At 37.0% G+C, this 12,728-nt stretch overlaps 1 protein-coding gene and 1 non-coding gene across 10 annotated transcripts in view; both read left to right on the top strand.

Annotated features, from left to right (window-relative positions):
• LOC149679606 (uncharacterized) overlaps positions 1–12,728 on the top strand; it is a 142,138-nt gene that overhangs the window by 104,144 nt on the left and 25,266 nt on the right. The gene's annotated exons all lie outside the window — the stretch shown is intronic.
• On the top strand, positions 8,455–8,638 carry LOC149679613 (U2 spliceosomal RNA). Its single transcript, XR_016365968.1, has one exon. It is a non-coding gene; the product is annotated as a U2 spliceosomal RNA (small nuclear RNA).

Raw genomic sequence — 12,728 nt, 5'->3', positions numbered from 1 at the left:
TAAACATGTTGAAGCTCAAGCAATGTTTCTGTTCCCATTAAAGACATTTTTTTAACTTAAGACATTTTGTGAAAATTGGAACTTGAAAGATCTTACGTGTAAATCCCTACACGTGGTTTTCTCTCAATTACTTGAACCATGGATATGAATAAATACTAACGTATTCTGAGTTCTCATCTCACGAGGCATTTCGCTTAGGCATCCGTTCAGCAAAGAAAAAATATGACTTCCAACCCCCCAACCTTGCGAGGGAGAGGAAAAACCGCAATTTTTGTCTCTGCGCATGGGCGAAATTTCAAAACCACCACTCACGAGCCTCCAGACTCCAGAGAGATAACGTTCCCTTTCCCTACGTGACCTAGCTCGATTTACAGCGCGTCATATCCGCGGGTTGGAATCCATGCTACGTTAGTATTTATACACATATCCACGCTTGAACTCTCTATTACAGAAAAATTAGCAAAGCCCGTTTAAGAGTTGCTTTAGGCATGCGCAAAATTCGCGAAACTTTTAAGGCGCCTTTGAGAATAATACAGACAAAATAATTCATCGAAATTTATTAATTAGCAAATAGAGGCTAATTTTATAAGTATAATTAATGTTTCTTGGCAAATATTAACAGTCCTAACTGGTTAAAAATAACTCAATTGTCAAAAGTTAACTAACCATTTATGTACAGTACAGTTTAGCGACGTTGTCTAAAAAAATATTATCTTAAAATACCGTATTACCAATGAGCTCAAATGGACAATTTAGGGAATTTAAATGATGATTAAATGTGTTAATTAATTCTTTTTTAATTTTAATTTATCTCTGTCGAAATTTTCGTCTATTTCTATCTATTTGTTGGTTTCTTCGTCACTGTCTATATTTTAATTTGTCTTCGTACTTACCAGTCTATCATTCAAATTTGTTTTTAAAAAAAGTATTTTATTCTTAAAAAGAAAAAAAAAGATTACGAATTAAATTAAAAATTAAATTTAAAAATAAATTAAAGAAAAAAACTGAATGAATTATCCTGTTCTGTAACTATCAGATCGGGAATAAATTGGTTCAAATTGATTCGGTCTCATTTTGGTAGAATAGCCAAACAAATTTAGTTTAACTGTTTAATTTTATCTTTTCTGATAGGTTAAGGGGAATGTGAAATACGGAATTTCTATTTAGTTTAAAGGAATATTTCACCTTCCCTTTAAAAGATTTGGAATATTCTATTTTGTTTATTTACCCCTAAAAGCTTAATTAACGCTTCTAATTAATTTAATGGCATTTAAATTCCAAAATTATGCTTCAGCTAAAAGTTATTTATTCCGAAAGTTCATAAGATATGTTTCTTCATAAGTTTGTCACTGGTAACTTAGAAACTGGAGCTTTTCATGAAGTGATTGAAGGAGGTCATAGATTCGAGTGACGCCTGGTGGCTGGGGCGCTGTCAAAGGCTTAGCACAAACTAAATAGGAGAAGATGGACTGCAAAACAGAGTGTATCAAGAAGTGAGGAGAGAAAGCATAAGATGCCTAAGTATTCGCGCGCCATAGTCCCAGTCCCCCTTTCAACATACAAGGGGGGACGTAACAGGAGGCCGCGTTATTTCGTCTCTCCTCAGTCGGAAAATACGTCATTTTCGTCATTCGCGTAGCGCTGACGTGAGTTTTCAAGAACCAATGAGATGCTGGATGTAATTTAGAGGCGGGGATTAACTACGGACCTACTATACGTTTGGACTGGAGATAAAGCTAGAAAGGTGTCGAATTTATAACTTCCCTCTAATAAACTAGATATCACTTCTTGGTACAGTCAATAGACCTTTTCGACGTAAAAAAGGGAGTAGTATCGTGTCATACTTATGGAACATATCTTATAAACTTATGGTATTATTAAAAATTAGAAGAAAAGTATATATACATATTTTTAAATTGCAATTTCAGTAAATATACATGAATTAAAATTTCGCCTACCTTCTATTATTTACTTATTTATTTTGCATGTAACGTGTACATTTCTATAGTTTATTCCAAATCATGTTTATTTATTTATTTATTATTCTTGTCCGCACTTATTCCTATAAACATCTTCACTGTCTTCTTCTCTTCCGTTCTTCTGGAATGTTCTATCCTCGTTTCTCTTGAACCCTGACTGTTCTCAACACGGCATGCTAATACTAAACAACTCAACCTAACAATCCACGTATTTAAAATAAAAGCAAATATCCCATGGAACCTATAGATATCTTGTCGCGGCGTAATAAACCCAATTTTCCATTTAAGTAGGCCTAGAGAGGCGTCGTTACAAAAATGTATTTAAAACTCGGTTTTTGGTTTTGCGCTCTTTAGAGCTGGAAAACTATTGTTTTTTCATAGACTATTTAGATTAGAATAGCGTTTCCCAAAACCTTTCATAAGTTCCGGCACTTCTTTAGACCATTGAAATGTTTGTTGAAAAATATGATGTTATAGTCTGTGTTAAACACGTCACTAGACTAGATGATCCCTAGATTCAGTGAGCCAATAATAATTTGTAGGCCAATAATAGACTTAAAGGGATACGCCGGGCTACATTTTTTATTTTTTTAGTCAAAAGAGCGTAAAAAATAATGAACTTTATCAATTGGAACCAAGTTTATATCTACAATATTAAAGGAGATACAAGCAGTTACGTTTCCGTAATGGATGGATACTACGCGTTAGGCTTATCCGCGAAGCACTCTCTGGGGAGTACCCCTATTGAACGAATCCGTCAGAAGGTACTAGGTTCCAATAGATGTACTCCCCAGTGCTTCGAGGGAAAGCCTAACGCGTAGTGTCCTTTACGGAATCTAAATTTCTTGTATCTTCTTTAACATGGTTCCAACGGTAATTACCATGGTAAAATTACGGTCTGCTGTTAATCGTTAATTTACAGGTTTTTAACATCATGCCGCTCTATTAGTACTGAGCTTATCTTTAGTGCGTTCACTGCCTAAGATTATAATGCATAAGTTTGGGTTACCGTTTATTTTAACGATTAAAACGGATTAATCGGTTCGTGGTTAATTTACCGTTTTTTACCGATTAATCATTTCGAAGTTAATTTACCTACATTACTTCCTCTCCATTCAGTGGACATACTATTATCGGAAGCTAGGAATCTATATCTATATAAATCAAAGTCCTGACTGACTGACTGACTGACTGATAATCAACGCGCAGCCCAAACCGCTTGCCCTAGGTGGCTGAAAATTTGCAGGAACGTTACTCTTAAATAGTAGGCGCGTACTAAGAAAGATTTTTCAAATCCGCCGCCATCTTAATAAATGGCGCCCCGATATGTAAAAATCTTCTTTGTGCAACAAAGTCCGTGCGTTTCAACCGATTTCACAAATATTTAGTACACTGGTTTCCTTTAACCTATAGAGGGGCTGAATGGTCTTTTGGGTTCTATTTGTTGCTATCTTTTTAAATGGCGGCCAAAAACTTAAAAACTCTTCTTTATGGAATAATGTCCGCATGAAAAGTAATGAAAAATGTCCCAACGGGCTGACGGGCAACGCCGAGTGCCTTCGCTCCTAGGGTGCTACAAAAACATTAGTCGTAAAATTAACCCATTCTTTATATATTTTGATGGAAGTTCTTATTTCACGCGAGCGACGGCGCGGGTAACAGCTAGTTTAATATAAATCATTTTGCCCCTATATCACCAGAGCTAATTTCTACGCGTTCACCACGACTTGTACGACTACCTTAAGTTTTAAATGTTGTAACGCAGCTTTTGATAACATTGGATTAATCTACTTTGCGATAATTGGGAAAACACGTTTACATTAAAACTATTTGCCAAAACTTTAGCTAACATGGTATAGTTAATAAAGCGTATAAAAATGGAACTCTTTATTGGTCAATATTAAGTCACGTGACTGTTCGTGAGAGGAACCAAAAAGAAAAGTTATATTTAGTTTAGCTTACGTATCCTATTTAGTTTTTGTTTCACGTGCTTTGTAACTCAGAAGGTTTTTGTACAAATAACCATGAATTTATTTAATTTGCCAAGTAAATGTGAATAGCAAAAATTGAAAGAGTATGGGAATAGGGACACGGCAGTAAGTGATAAACCTCTCCTACAAAACGTCATACTTCAGCTTACCCAATCATCTTTACTCCCCCACTAGCCTTCTACTTCTTAAAATTCGCCACCATGCAGATGTATATGGGGAGGAGCCTTCTGAAGCTCCGCCCCTTTTGCGGTTTCCCTATAGTTTAAAGGAATGATAGAAGTTAATTTTCGACTTCCTTAAAGCTTCCTGTGGTACCCCAATTTTGCCTTGTCAAAGGCAGGAACCAATCAGAACTCGTCCGTGAGGGCGGAGCTAAAACTAGCCTTTGCTAAGCTTAGCGAGCCAGTTAACTCCACCCCTCGATTGTGGGAGCATCTAGTGGCATTTATTTAAACTAAACCACACCCTAGACTCGCGTTATGTTTCCGATAGTTTTAAACGCTTGTTAAGGCCTTTTCAGACGGTACAACTTTTTGACTCATTTAGATGAGTCAACTTGAGTTGAGTAAACTAGTTTGGTCGTGTGAACAGAAGTTGGACAAGTTGAATTATCAAATTCAAAATTGATCACTAACCAATTTTTGCTGATTGAACTTTTTGACCCATACATTGTTGAGTCAAAATTTGTATCATCTGAAACGGCCTTTATTTGAAAAATGGAAATTAAAAACACAGCCCACCGTTTGACTGGATGCTGACGTATTAACGGTGTCACCTTTGTGTGGAAAAGATCTTTCACAATATTTATCTTCAAGTGTGGTTTTACACTGCTGCTTAATATTCCTGGTAAAATGAAATAAATTAGCTAAACATCGAAGTTAAAGAGTAAAGTTTATTTGCGTGAATGTCGCCCCCCTCCCATATGATCGGAAATAGGCGTGGCTAAATGTTTTCGACGTCATTCATAGGAAAACGTGATTCGGATCTTATCTGTCTCTTACATTTTTAAATTTGAACTTTGACCAGCCTTGGTTAGCGCTGTCAAATTATATTTTCGTAGCACCGGAAGTATATTGATTTTTATTATTGCGAGGTGCGTGGGCGTGTCTTTATCCCGAAAAAAAGGGGTCTAAGAACACGCCCATAGCGTTACGGTAGAAAGATTTACTCCATTTAAGATCTACTTCGCGATGAAGTTAAGTCTAACGTGTTTCTTATGATGGTTGAAAACTCGTAAGGGTTATGTTTGGTAGTGGAGTTAATTCCAATTGAAATTGTGTTTTTTGGAAAGCGTTGAACGCTTCCTGAATACTTGTAATTTTGCTTTTTGTTAGGGTTTTTTTTATGACGTGGGGTTTTTCATTTATATAGCTGTAGTTTTTGGGGGGAAAACCGAGAGTTCTTGTTGTGTCAATTTATACGACTATTATCTGTTTATTTCTAAGTCAAAAAATAGGTCAAAAGACTCAACTAAAGGTCAAGAAATTTATAATTTAAGTCTATTTATTTTAGGTTCTGGTTATATTGGAAGATAAATTTAAAAGCAGTTTTTTAAGGGAATAGTAATGTGTGATGTAGTTTTAAAAATTAGTTGCAAATATTTAAGGGAATATCAGGAATTTTTGAAACTTAGTTGCAAATATTCAAGGAAACGATAAGAAGTTCTGTAAATTACTCGCAAATATTCTAGGAAATATCAGGAAGTTTTTAAACTTAGTTTCAAATATTCATGGAAATACCACAATTTTTGAAACTTAGTTGCAAATATACATGGAAATACCAGAATTTTTGAAACTTAGTTGCAAATATACATGGAAATACCAGAACTTTTGAAACTTAGTTGCAAATATTCATGGAAATACCAGGAAGTTTAGAAACTTAGTTTAAAATATTGAAGGTAATACCAGGACGTTTTGAAACGTGGTTTCAAATATTCAATTAAATATTTTGAAGTTCTGTAAATTGGTTGCAAATATTCAAGGAAAAATTTGGGAAAAATATTAAAATATACATAAATATTCAGGGAAACGGTAGGAAATTTGGAAAATTCGTCCCTACATTAAGGAAATTCTGCATATCAGAAAATTCGCGAATTTCAATCGAATTGTCAGGAAATTCTGCATATGAATCTAAACATTCATAGAAATGCCATACCATTCTGCAAATCAAGCAAGACATTCTTGTGAATATCAGGAAATTCTTCATATCATTCAAAACATTCATGGAAACATCAGTAAATTTAAATACGAGTATTGACACAATTTACACCAGTAGTCGAGGCTACTTGGTAGCGCACTTTCACCCCCAAGTAACTTGACCTCCTGGTGTAAATTGTATCAATCCTCCTAGTCTAAAAACTATGTATAATGCAAACTAAAAAAGACGTCGAGTAAAGTAGGTCTATTTGTGTATTCAGTCCCAACATAATAAGAGAGAGCTGCTTCGTTCGCTTGTTTTGGAATTGACGTTTGGATCGGAACAATTTGTTTCCCCTGGAGACCGTGAATCTTTTTCTTTTCTTTCTTTCTTTAAGTTTTTTCCATTTTATTTATTTCGGTGGAAAAGCCGTAAGTTCCACAACACCAGCGAACAAAAGAGTTTAGTTTTGTTCCGAGAGTACTTCGCCTGTACTAAATTGCGTTGCGTCTGGCGTTTATGAATTCCACCATTGGACCCAGGGCCGGATTAAGCAATTTTGCACCCGGGGCCGAGATAATGTGCGCCCCCTTAAGTCGGGAAAAAAGGAACAGCAAATGTTGCTAAGGGGGAATAGTTTAACTCAATGCGCCCCCAACAAGCCTTGCGCCCGGGGCCAGTGCCCCCTCGCCCTACCTTTAATCCGGCCCTGATTGGACCACTTTGATGTAACGAGGAGGGGGGGGGTAGAACTTTGCCTTCCATCTTGCTTCTTGGCGCCTGCGCTGTAGATGTTGGGGATCATGAGCGTGAGCAGAGACGGCAAGGGATCACCACCCCTTCTGAGGCTTGCCTTACCCATTTTTTACATCAAAATTGCCTATTGTACTTAAGTTGTTTTTTACACTCTTAACTCCCACAACAGGAGAAAGGGGTGTGTGTTGGAAAACTTGGTTATTGCTTATCACGTGGCTAGTGGCGTCAGAGATCCCATAAATTTACACTACGAAAAATCATGGAGACTCCTGACGTTTTTTAGGACTAGGATCCAGTCCTGTCGAGGAATCGAAAAATTTTATGAATAAGTTTAATTTCAATTACTGGGAGCCATCTGCTGGTATTATTTAACAATTTACGTTCTGGCGTAGAAACGGCGCCCAGCCAACCGTAAAAGGGCGAAAAAAGAGGGGGAGATTTGGTATAATAGGGGTAAAAGAGGTGGTAATCAATTTTCCGTTTTAAGTTTAAAACTTACTGACTGACCGCTAGATGGCAGCGAAAAAGTGAAAAGTGTCCATTGGCTGTAGTAGCGCAATCAGTACGAGACGTTTTTGATAATGGTGTATTTTTTGTTGGATAGAGGGCGCAAAATAGTATCCCAATATACAGACACTAACCCACGTGTCAAAAAGTAATCAATTTATATCGCCTTCTCGTTTCTCCCACTGTGAAAGTTCAGGATCGCTCTGTAGAATACCATTTCCCCCTCATAATACGTCTCCTTCTCTACGCCTCTCTGGTAGGACTGACGAACGATTGTTTTTGCTCTAGGGAATGCGGCTCTTTATTTCTTCTAATTTATCATTTTAGCTCGTTATCTTACCGGGTAGAGGGGGAACTAGCGCGCCCTCTAAAAACTAGGGCTACATTTTGTAAGTTTGTTCCTTAACAGTTTCTGTCGAAAACTCTGTAGCTACCGGGCAGTTACGTCTATTTATTTTGAAAAATTTACTACAACATAGACATTATAACTTCAATTTAGAACCTAGTTTAAAGAAACTATAGTTCAAGGCGGGTTTGCGCCTTTTTGTGTGGGAAATTTCAATCCCCCCCCCCTTCGCACGTGTGATAGGGTGAATGGTACGTGGCGCCACTATCGACGAGCGAAGGAGTTATTAAATTTTAACAATGAACAAATACTGTAACGTTGCACCTTGCAAATGTTTAGATTCTTGTTAATGAATGCTTAACGATTTTTATTGTACCTTAGGCAAAGCTATCTTACAGGGTTTTGAAATCCCATATATTTTCAATTAGCGCCTGTAAAAATGTTTATTCTGCTGAACACCAAAGTTCAGGGCAAAGTATCTATTTAGGCGTCAATGAAAACTGATTAATTTAGTAACGTTAAAATAATTATTATTTAATTATTGAATCAATTAGAGCAGTCAAAACTTAAAATTGGGTACGTACGCAGTACTGCCAGATTAGTCATAGATTTTTCTAGACCAAACATTTCATTCGAGATAATTGCAATTTTCTATAATATGGCGTGTTATATTTCTCGTTTAATTAATTAATTAGCGTTAATTAATGAATTTTTAAGCTTAATTAACCGTGTAATTAGTATCGCTTCTCGGCCTTTTGGCTAAGATCATGTGTAGTATCTGTTCTGATCAGCTTAATATCTGATCGGGTTCCATTGGGACCCTTCGATATTAACTCGGTTTTTGGAACTGGGCGAAGTTGAACGGGCTTGCCCGACTTCGCCACGAGTCGACCTGCACTACGTTCAGGATCGGCTCACAACCTCAATAATCAATTCAAAAATTAAACACACGTTTTTAACATCTAACTTTATAAGTTTCAAATACACGTCTTAAGCTTCTAATTTCGAAAGTCGGAATTTTAAGACGGAATATCCTATAGGTGGATCTAAATACGTTAGGCACAATGAGTGAAACGTCACAGATTCAAGGTAAAGCGACGCCTGGTGAGGCGATGTCAAAGGCTTAGTTCAGACTAAATAGGAAGATGGACTGCAAAACCGAGTGTAGTATTTTCCCACCTTTTCTTAAGACGTGATATCCGATGGGTGGATCCAAATACGTTAGGCACAATGATTGAAACGTCATAGATTCGAGGTAAAGTGACGCCTGGTGACTAAGGCGCTGTCAAAGGCTTAGTAATGCAGACTAAATAGGAGCAAGATGGAAGTCCTGCAAAATTAACCATCCGAGTGTAGTACTTCAATTCTCGCTTGTCGTTCTCGAACTTGTTATCTCGAGCTGAAAGTCTCTAGCATTACGAACTGTGTAGGTAATGTCATACTTATCACGTAACATATCTTATAAACTTATGCGTATAGCAATCGAAATAGTGAAATTCTTATTAATTATATTGACCAGTCATTACTTTTGATGACAAATAACGATTAAATAAAAAAACAGGGAAAGTTTTGCGTGAAAATATCCATACAAACTAATCAAACTGGTTTTGAATTAATTTGTAAGTCCTCGAAAGAAGCAGCGAGTCCCTTCTGTCCCAATCATGATAAAGTCCTCGTAGTTGGAACTTAATGAAGCGTCCAAGTACAATACGTCCTCCTTTTCCTCGTCATATTTTAACAAATCCCACCCCACCCCCTCCTCCTCCTTTCTTCGAGTGTGACGTCAGACTCGACTCCTTGTCCGAGAATTGATGAGGCTGGACCGGAAGTAAATTATTTCAAAGTAATCAAGATTCAAGGATAAATATCGAAGATATGAAATTGGGTTTCAGTGGCAAGTAAAAGCTGAGGATTTAGGGGGAGTTCCGGAATTGTTTTGGCATAAACTGTGAGAGGTTTTATCTAAACTTGCGAAACTCGAAAGTCGAATTTCTGCGTTCTATTTTTTGATTGGCTGAAACTTTGACTGATGAATCCTTATGTGAATTTCAGGGCAAAGTCAGGGAATTAGGTGTCATAGATATCAGGTAATCAGGTGTCACCAAAGTCATGGAATTAGTTGTCATAATAAGTGGTAATAAGTTATCAAAAAAGTCAGGGAATCAGTTGTCATAAAAGTCAGGGAATCAGTTGTCATAAAAGTCAAAGAATCAGTTGTCATGAAAGTCAGGGAACTAGTTTTCATAAAATTCAGGGTATTCGTTTTCATGAAAGTCAGTAAATCAGTTGTCATAAAAGTCAAAGAATCAGTTGTCATGAAAGTCAGGGAACTAGTTTTCATAACATTCAGGGTATTCGTTTTCATGAAAGTCAGTAAATCAGTTGTCATAAAAGTCAAAGAATCAGTTGTCATGAAAGTCAGGGAACTAGTTTTCATAACATTCAGGGTATTCGTTTTCATGAAAGTCAGTAAATCAGTTGTCGTGAAAGTCAGGGAATTAGTTGTCATAAAAGTCAGGGAAAAAGTTGTCATAAAAGTCAGGGAATCAGTTGTCATAAAATTCAGGGAATCAGTTGTCATAAAAGTCAGAGAATCAGTTGTCATTAAAGTCAGGGAATCAGTTGTCATTAAAGTCAGGGAATCCGTTATCATTGAAGTCAGTGAATTCCATATTTGTTCGGTACGTTTCAATTCATGTTTCTATTCATTTTTAACTTTTTAAGCCAAATCACTCTTGACTTTTCTACAAACAAAAGTGACTTTAAAATTGGTTAGCAAAAAGGACCAAAGTCAGGGAATTTTGAAATTAAAAATCTGAGCAATAAAAATATCATAACTTCGGTATAATATATGTATCTTCGATAGGGACCTAGACCCTGTTCGGTCGCTTGATTTCTTCAGTAAGCCTATCTTACAACTGGACGATTGGGGGTCATTGGGGTCATCGAACAAGGGACAGATTCGAACTCCCCCCAGACAATCCCCCCTTATCAATAATCCGATAGTATAAGATGAATACAGACAAGGTTATTCATCGTACATTTGTTTCTTAAGTAATATAGCTTCATGTTTATTCAATCTGTCTTGGCGAACGGATTCAAGGCGCCTTGTCTCTGACGCCATACTCATTTTTTACCGGCGCCCGGAAGTTTTGTCAATCTAACTGTGCAGCGTCTTGGATACTAAAAGATGAATGATTTTACGTACGAGGTTAGATTGATACGGATGAGGGTACTTTTTTTTTGGTTTGTTTTGGAACGGGTTGTCGTTTGAAAAACGCGCGGTTTACGATTACGTTGTTGATGTGTATGGCACCTACAGCTTTTTACTCGTATTTTGACAGCTTGGTTTCGCCTTACGTAATAATTTTAGATCCTTTGTCATAAGGGTACGATGGTTTGTAGGTCATTTTTCTACTTTTGTCTACTCATAAGCTTGGGTCTCCATGGAGTAGTTTTATTGGAGTGAAAATTAGAGGAAATTAACCCGTTTATACTATATTTTATACCTTAAAAGAACCGCCTTTTTCTAAATACAAAAAAAAAATAAATGATCTGTTATTACAAAATAATATGCATTTAATTAATCGACTACTGTGCCGCCATTGGTTTAGCATCGTCTGCTAGCCAGAACCTCTTACTCCTATGTCAGTCTGAGAAAAAAGGATTTTTTTAAACAGACCATTTGGCCAGTAGAACCAAAGCACTTTAAATAAAAAAAACTGGACATTGGCCACTTAAAATAGTAAGACCTTGAACCTTTTTTAAATTAATTAGGTGGTCTCAGGGCCAGTAGACCCCCAGGAATTTAATTTTTAAACTAACCCAGCTAATTTTTTTCCTTAGGTTTCCTCAGACCTTCATTACATTGCAGCTAGGTATCCTTAATTATTGCTCCATGGTGGCATATTGCTAGCAACTAAATGCTACTAATCCGGGAATTCATACAGCTACTTGGAACCATTGTGTAGCCAATTTCTCAACGTATCTAGGCAGATTTTGTGTGAAGAGCTAAACTAATCATTATGTATGACGAAGTTTACCCAAGCAAATAATATATCTCACTGCGTGTTGCACCTTGCTCGTGCCTAGGAACTCACGTTGGTACTAACCAATGAAGTCACAGTTAGAATGACGTCAGAATTATGACGCTGATAAGTTTCCAGACCCTTTAACCTCGCCCCCTTTGTACCTCAGCTAGTAACGGCATAAGTGTTTACAAATCATTTTCAAAATCAAAATGAACTGTTGCCTGTACATAAAGAGCAAACGTATAAACTACTTTCCTTAAATAAATTAGTTAGACTCATTCAAGTATCTCTTTATATGTCACGTGACAGTGAATCGACCAATAAAAACCTCTCTTGGGACCCTTTTTCCCGTGCATCTTCACTAAGTGAAAACGCGACGAAAAGGAAAATAGGATAAAGATTAGCTCCCGTCAAGATATCTCTTAAAAAAAAACCATCTCCCACTTGCACTAAGCCTAACCTAGCACACATCTAAGCCAGGAAGCCATCTAGCTGTCTTTAGATACTGAGATTCCTGAAGCGTTGAGTTGTTTGTAGCTAAGGTTGAAGAAGCTTGCTTGGCTTTTGTCCCTCAGGGAAATCCACCAAAACCAAGCCAAATAGAACTCTTGAGGAATTCATCACTGGCTGTTGTTGGTTCTGCAAGCCAAGGGACCAAACGTTATCGAGGTTCACATTCAGTTCTTTTAGAAAGTAAAGACATAAATAGGTGGAGTTAAAGTAATAAGTAACATCGAGAATAGCAGGGATAGATTTAATTTTAGAAGTAGGAATGGAGAACGGTTAGTATTTACTTCAGTTATTCCGACTCATAGCCCAGTATAGAGCTCCTCCCTCCAACACGTAACGAAAAGTTTAAATTATCTTATTGGCTCACTTAAAGTACGTTTTGATGACGTTACTGACGGGTATGACGAAAAAGACTTAATTCCTTTTTACCTCTCTCGCTATGACCCGCCTCTTCTTTCATACCCCCCCCCGT

Source organism: Phalangium opilio, unplaced genomic scaffold (assembly GCF_054372755.1).
Source record: "Phalangium opilio isolate 3A_F unplaced genomic scaffold, DU_Popi_V2 ptg000041l_1, whole genome shotgun sequence".
NCBI classification, from domain to species: domain Eukaryota; kingdom Metazoa; phylum Arthropoda; class Arachnida; order Opiliones; family Phalangiidae; genus Phalangium; species Phalangium opilio.
The sequence above is the reverse complement of the archived record's forward strand: the minus strand, read 5'-3'. Positions and strand labels throughout refer to the sequence as shown.